Source organism: Myotis davidii, unplaced genomic scaffold (assembly GCF_000327345.1).
Source record: "Myotis davidii unplaced genomic scaffold, ASM32734v1 scaffold341, whole genome shotgun sequence".
In the NCBI taxonomy this organism is placed as follows: Eukaryota; Metazoa; Chordata; class Mammalia; order Chiroptera; family Vespertilionidae; genus Myotis; species Myotis davidii.
The window spans coordinates 1,128,173-1,135,691 of NW_006291021.1; the positions used below are offsets into that span (position 1 = coordinate 1,128,173).

The 7,519-nt window shown below is 58.3% G+C and overlaps 1 pseudogene; it reads left to right on the forward strand.

Annotated features, from left to right (window-relative positions):
- LOC102756478 overlaps nt 1–7,519 on the forward strand; it is a 62,780-nt pseudogene that overhangs the window by 274 nt on the left and 54,987 nt on the right.

The window sequence follows — 7,519 nt, forward strand, 5'->3', positions numbered from 1 at the left end:
AGCCCGCACTCCGGTGCGCCCCGTTCAGGCCTGTCCCCCTCACTTTGGAAAACTCCTGACCGTTATGCTCCGCGGGGTCCCCTCCCCCGACTGGCCCCCAGCCCTTCTCCTCCCCCACCTCCTGGGGGCGGAGCCAGGCTGGGCAGCCTGAGCTGCCAGCCCACGGCCCTCTGCTGGGGGGCTTCTGCCTCCTTCCTCGGGGACCTGGGCCTTGGAGGAGGCGGCTGGACCATGGTGGGTGGGGGGAGTATGTGACTGAGATCTCTGCTCTTAATCACCCCTAAAACTCACGGAAAGTTTCTCCATCTGTCCCTGCGCCCTTCTGGCCTGTGGATCCCAGGTCGACGCTGTGTCTCCTTGGGGCTTTAATAAACTGGGGGGGTCAGGGCAAGCACCCACCTTCTCACCTCCCGTTCCTGACCCCAAGCTCCATGCCTGTGTACCTCCCGCTGTCGGCCGAGGAAACCTCTGCCTCAGGGACCCCTTTTATTGCCTGAGAGTCCTGCTTCCCAAGATTCTTCTTAGCCCTGGGCTGCTCTTCAGAGGAACTTCCCCAACTCTCCCGGCGGGGGCCCAGCCCCCCATGTCCTGCCTGCCCCTCCCCGAGTCTCACTTCTACCCCTTAAGGCTCAAGCTGACAGAGCAGATGGAAGTTGCAGCTGGCGGTGTTTGTGCGGGCCTCCCCTGCCTGCAGTGTCTCCCTCTTACCTCAGTTTCCACTTCTGCAATGGATGTGACCACAAGAATGATGTGGGTAAAGTGCCAGGTGGGGCCAGGCATGCAGTAGGCATCCAGTACATGCTGGGGCCTTGCCATGTTCCTCAGGGTGGGGAGAAGGCTCCCATCCTGGAGGATGACAGGCCCGTGACGGGAGCAGAGCTGTGAGGGGAGACACAGGGTGCTGGAGAAGCCCAGAATGGGTTCTGATCCAGCCTGGGCCATTCAGGAGGGCTTCCTGGAGGAGGTGACATAATAAGTGTGAAGGCTGAGGTTTGATGGGGAAGGAGGAAGGATATGCTGGGGAAAGGAACAGCATACACAAATGCCCCTGTGTGAACCAGAGGCCAGTGGGGCAAGCAAGGCACTGGGGTCAGCAGATCTGGATTTTAATGGACGTAGATGAGACCCATGGGAGGTTTTATAGCAGACACAGCCACTCCCAGCTGCAGGGGTGTGGGTCAGAGCTGAACTGAGGGTGGGTCCTGGGGTGGGGGGATCTGTGGCTTCAGCTTGTAGGATGAGTTGACAGGTGGACCAGCTGGGGAAGGGTGTACCTGTGAGATGGACTCAGTTAAAAAAGGCCCAGAGGCCCCAGGCAGACCACTGCATTCTGGGAACAGTGGGTACCTTCAGGAAGGTCCCAGAACGCTGAACAGAGGAGCTGGGGAGCCCTGGAGGGTAGGGGTGCACCATGATCTTGGTATCTCAAGCTCCTCTACGAAGCCAGGGGACATGCTGGTAGGGGCGAGCCTGGCAGCCTGGGCACTCGGGGAGTGCAGGCTCTGGGTTCGAATGAGAACCAGTCTCTGACTTTGAATCCCAGCCCAGCCCCTTCCATGCTGGGTGACCCTTGGCAAGCAGCAGCCCCTCTCTGAGCTTCAGTTTCCTCAAATGTCAAACAGAAGGAAGCTCACGGATCATGCCAGAGGGCTTGGCACATGGGGACACCTAGCTGGGGTTACTGATTCCCCTGCTCTGGGGCTTGCCCTTCCACTCCTGATCCTGGGACAGCCCCTGAGACAAATCGATAGTCAAAGGCAGCTCCCTCGCCCCAGTTCTGGAAGGTGGTGGGGCCGGCCTAACTCTGAGCGTTTCCCAGTGGGGGGCGTGGAGGCCCTCCAGTGACTCAGAGTTAGAGCTTGGACCCTGCTGGGCACTTTGGGGGCAGTTATCCAGCGAGGCCCGGCTCCTGCCTTGAGGGGCTTTGGGGCTTTGTCCTGAAAGTCTCCTGGCCCAGAAGGGAGGCGGTGGGGAGGGGGAGCGTAGGGGTGGGTGTGAGGGCGGAGAGGTGGTCCAGCAGCAGGTGTCCTCGGCTCCACTGCCCACTGCCAGCATCACCAGCTTCCCTTCCCTGGGCCAAGGCCGTGGGAGGTCTCCTGAGGGTCAGAGTTGTGCAGGATGGACACTCAGGTGGGGCAGAGAGAGGCCCTGGGAAGCCTCAGGCCCCAGGAGACCCCGCCTCGGCCTGTGCGCTTCGCAGTCCTGGGTCATAATCGCCCCTTTATGCTCCCTGCTCTGCGTGGGTACACAAAGCCAGCTCATAGATCGCGTGACCCACGCCCCGGCGCCTGGCTGGAATGGGCGCCCACTCGTCCCCCATTAGCACAGGCTGGGGTCCCCCAGTGGCTGCCCAGCAGGGTGTATGAGGCCCTGAGAGGGTCGTTCACTTTCCTGAGATCCCAGTGGCCAAGGAAGGAGCCATGTGATTAAATATGGGCTCTGGACTCAAGGTCCAAAGGAAACAGGACCCAGCTGGGGACCTGGGGCAAGTGCCTAGGGCCTCCTCTGTGAGCCTCAGTTTCCTCATCTTTGAAAGGGGGGCATACCCCTCTCCCCCAAAACTGGCTGCTGGGAGCAAATGGTGGACAGCTCAGCACCTGGCACAGAGAAAGCTCTCAGCTGACAGCTGGGCAGGACCCTCCCAGGACCCTGGTTCCAGGTCCCGGGGCTGCTCTCTTCCTTCCTCTCCAGCCCTTTGCTGCCTGTTACTCCCTACAGCTCCCACCAGAGGCTATTCCCGTCTTCACAGCCACACCATCTTCCAGGAACTTGGGCACTGTGGTATCCCGCAGCCCCAACGCGCCTGCCTCAGTTTCCCTTTCTTGACAGTGGAGGGCTGGTGCTCCAAGCTGCTTTCCTGAAGGAGGCGCAGGGAGACTTGGCTGGATGCCAACCTGGCCACGTCTCTTCCTGCCCAGAGCTGCCTGGGGCTCCTTGCTGTCCTGTGTTTCTGCTCTAATCTCTTCCCATCTCTCTCCTAGGGCCTCTAGGTACTGCTTCTTGCTGTTTCTTGTTGGATGACACGCACCCCCATTTCCATTCACCTTTTAGTTCTTAGCCAAGTAATAATATTAACATTAAACCTGGAGGCAGAGAGATCCAGGCAGGGGAACAGCCAGTGCAAAGGTCCTGGGGCAGGACCATACCTGTTTGTTGGAGAAACAGTGAGGAGGCCATTGTGGTTGGAGCAGGTGAGCGAGTCGGGAGAGGGCAGGGAGGGACAGGGGCAGGTCCTGCAGGACCTTCTGGGTTGGGGGAGGACTTGGGTTTTTACCCCAAGGGAGGTGGGTAGCCCAGAAGGGCTGTGGACAGAGGAGGGATGGGATGTGACCCAGGTGCTCACAGGGGTCCTTTGGCTTGGGGGTGAGGACAGACTATGGGGGGTGAGGGTGGCAGTGTGTTGGCTCAGGTGGGTGATGATGGAGCTGGACCAGGAAGACGCAAAAGTAACCGCGGGCATATTGGGGATAGGTTTTGAAGGCAGAGCCGACAGGACTTGTTATATTCTCCCCAGGTCCCTTGCAGATGACCCCACACTCGGGGACTCTTAGGAAGCGGGAGGGTCGTGGCTTTGCAGGGTCTTAACCTCTGTCATAGCAAGTTCCTCCCGAGTTCACCGGGGCTGAAGAGGCACTGTCATGTTCTATCTCCCGAGGGGTGACTGACCCTCTCCTCTCCGATTCTGTCCTGGGTGCCCACCCTCATTCCTACTTCATCACCCAGGCCTCGAAGGCTCCCCATGCTGTGCCCTCTCCCTCCCCACACCTGACCCCAGCAGGCTGGGTTAGAGGGAGTCGGGAGCCCCTGGCCTTGCCCGCCTGCATCTGGATTAGCCCATCCTGCCCGGACATCAGAAGGCACGGGCCCAGCAAGGCCGGGGCTGCAGGAGCCAGGGGGTAATGGGAGCTGCCTGTTTAGAAGGCGCTACCCCTGGCTCCCGTGGGCTGTGGAGAGTGGGTAACCCAGAAGGGCTGTGGACAGAGGAGGGATGGGCTGTAACTCGGGCCCCTACACCAGGCCTTTCCTGCAGGTGGCCCCTGCCCCTGCCAGCTGGTATCCTAGGTGGGGAGACGGAGGCTGGAATAGGTTGTCACTCCCCTGGGGGCCCATCATAGGCTGGGCAGCCCTGTATTCGAGCCCCTCCGTGCTGCCGGCTTGCTGTGCTGCCTTGATTTCCCCAGAGGCTTGCTGAGGGCCCACCCAGCTAACCAAAGCGGTTTGGGCCTGAGCCCTCTCCCCAGATGTGGTCAAGCAGATGTGCATCTGTGGGTGGGGCCAGCTGCTGTGGTCGGCCTGGCCTCAGAGGGGCCTCCACCTTCCTCATCGGCCACTTTTACTCTTAAAGGTCCCATGGCTGGGGTACAGAGCAAGGGGCTGTGCTCGAGTTCCAGTTTTTCCAGCTGCCCAGTCCCCAACGGGTTGTGTCTGAGTGCGTATTATAGTCTGTGTACATGCCTGTCTGCACATATGTGTGGGTGAGGGGATCTGGCTCTGTATGTCTGGATTACTGTCTGGCTGGGTGGAAGTGTGGTGTGCTGTGTGACCTGTCTCTGTAGCCTGACTGTGTGCACGCATCTCAGCCTGGGGTTTGTGTGTTAGTTTACCTTCCTGTGTACCGCAGATCTCTGACCTGATTCCGTATTTATATTTCACTGTAGCCCAATCATATACCTGTATTGCTTGCCTGACTGCCTGTGTGTGTCTGTTGTCGGGCTGTGTCTCTGATCTGACTGTGCTAGTGGTCTGACTGTGTATGTGTATTGTCTGCCCCACCGTGACCTACCTGTGTATTTTGTCTGACTGTGTTTGTCTGAGGCCTGATGTTGTTCCTGTCTGTGTTTGTGGTCTGACTGTGTGCAAGTGTTCTTTGCCTGCCGGTGACCCTGTGTGAGTTTCTTGTCTGCTGTGTGTCTGTGGCCTCTGTGTGGACCTGTGCATCTCTGATCTGCCTGTGCTGGCGGCCTGGCCATGTATGCGTAGCCCCTGCCCCACTGTGATGCTGTGTGTGTGTGTTATCTGACTGTGTGTGCCTGAGATCTAATTTTGTGCCTGCCTGTGTTCGTGGTCTGACTATGCGCACATTTTATTTGCCTGACTTTGCGTGTGGCTCCATCTCTGTTTCCTGACTGTGCAGCCATCTGTGGCTGTTTCTGGTCTCCCTGTCTGTCTGTGGTCTGACTGAGTGCCTGTCTATGGTTTGGCTGGATAGATTCCTTCTTTGAGTCTGTACGTCAGTTACTAGTCTGACTGTGTGCAGCTTGAGCCCCTGTACCTCCACCTCCCATCCCAGCTTCCTCACTCTCTACCCTGGGTCATGACCTGCCACCACCCAGTCTCCCCTGGGGCCGCTTCATGGCTGGGCGAGGTGACCGCAGCAGGGTATTTTGGGAGCCAGATGATAGGGGCTGCCCCATCATTATGTGGCACTCGACCCTGTGGCCATGGCCCAGACACACCCAGAGTGCGGCCTGGGGTGGGTGCAGGGTTGCCCTGGCCAAAGGGCCTTATCCTTGGGCCTCTCCCTGCGCCCCCCAGCCCTCTGCCGTGACTCTGGCCAAAGTGGAGACTGGGGAGGGGGCCAGCCAGGGTTCTGCTCTTGCAACAAGGGATCCTTCTGCCTTTAGAAGAGTTTAGGTTCTTGTGGGAGAAACAGACACTGAGTGATTAACATTCCATTTAATTTACCAACTAGGGTATATGTTGTGGAGGATGGTCTTAGTCATTTCTGAGGCCGTGGGATGTGGAATGGGGTGGGGGGGCTGACCTTCGAGGGGCAGGGAGGGTTCCAGGGGAAGTGACTACTGAGCTGAGACTTGTCATGTGTTGGGAGGGAGGGGACAGCATTTCTGGCCGAGGGCACAGCAGGGGCAAAGGCTTGTAGGGGAGACTGGGCTCAGGCGGTGTGGCTGTCAGCAGGAGCGGCTTCCTCCGGGGGCGGCGGGAGCCACAGCAGGTGGGAAAGCAGGGCAGGACCAACAGGTGTGTGCTTGGAGGATGTGACGTGGCCGAACGGGCCGGGTTGTGGGACAGTGGGCAGGGTTAGCTGGAACCTCATCCTTCCGGAGTTCCAGGCTATGTGGGGGAGGAATTGGGTGTTCAGAGCACATGCTAGAGCTGGTGTTCAATTCTGGTGTGGGGCTTGGCTGGAGTCGGGGCTTCTGTCCGGATCTGGGGTTCAGTCTGGTGTTGGGACTCAGCGGGGTGTGGGGGCTGTTGCAGTTTGGGCTGCTATAACAATACCAGAGACTGGGTGGCTTATGAACAACAGACATTTATTTCTCACCGTTGTGCGAGCTGGAAGTGCAAAGTCACCATGCGGGCAAGTCTGGTGTCTGGTGAGAGTCCAGCTCCTGGTTCATAGACATTGGCTTCTTGCTGTGTCCTCACAGAGTGGAAGGGGTGAGGGAGCTCTCTGGGGCCTCTGTCATCAGGGCACTAATCCCATTCAGGAGGGCTCCACCCTCATGACCTAATCTTCACCCAAAGGCCCTGCCTCCTAATACCATCACATTGCAGGTTAGGATTCCAACATGCCTTTGGGGCAGGGACACAAACGTTCCCATCTGTAGTCGGGGCTCAGCACTTTCTCTCCACCCGTCATCACCCTAGGTCCTTCCCACATCGTCCTATAATCCTGTCTTTCCCCATCCTATGACCCTTCTGCTGCCCCCTTCCTCCTGCTGCCTCCTCCAGGAAGGCCTCCAGGATTCCCCCACTCCCCTCTCATGGCCCCTCCCTTGTTTCTGCAGACGCTGCCTCATCTGACGATTGGCTCGGCTCGACTCCTCTCTGTGAGGGACTGGGGCCATCCCCCCCTCCAGGGTGGAGGTTGGAGGTTGCAGGTCACTGCCAAGCATGGCGCCTGCCTGGGGCCCTGGTGTGGCGTCTGTGATTGGTACCGTGGGCCTCCTTGTGGTCTTGCTGGTCGGAGGCTGCGCAGCAGAAGGTAAGAGCCCAGTGCAGGGTGTGCGGGTGTCTGAGCACGCATTTATGTGTGCCTGTGGGAACGCTTGTCCTCCCCAGGGCTCCTGGTTTTGCCAAGTAGAGCCTCTGTGCTCCATGAGTGTTACTGAGTAAAATGCCTACTATGCACTGAGTCCTGAGAGATTCAGAGGTAACTAATAACGATGGTGTTATTAAAGTAATAACAGTAATGATGATAATGTCTGCTTCCCCAGCATTGACTGCACCAAGGCCAGAGCTAAATACAGACTTACCGGCTTCATCTCCCTCCAGCCTCTCAAAACCCAGCATGCCAATTCTGTTACCTTCCATATTTTCCCATGAGGGAAACCTAAGGCTCAGAGTAGGCAGGGACTTAATTGAAGTCCCTCATTCCTGAGTGAGCCAAAGAGTTACCTTCCCTTGCTGCAGGTAGAAACACCAGCACCCAGGTGGCAGACACACAGGCATCCACACCTTTCCAGGAAGAGCTAGGGGAGGCTTCTTAGGAAAGAGAGGGCATTGGAAGTGGGGCTTTGTGGGTTTGTAGGAGTTTGCTGGTGGAAAGGGCATTCCT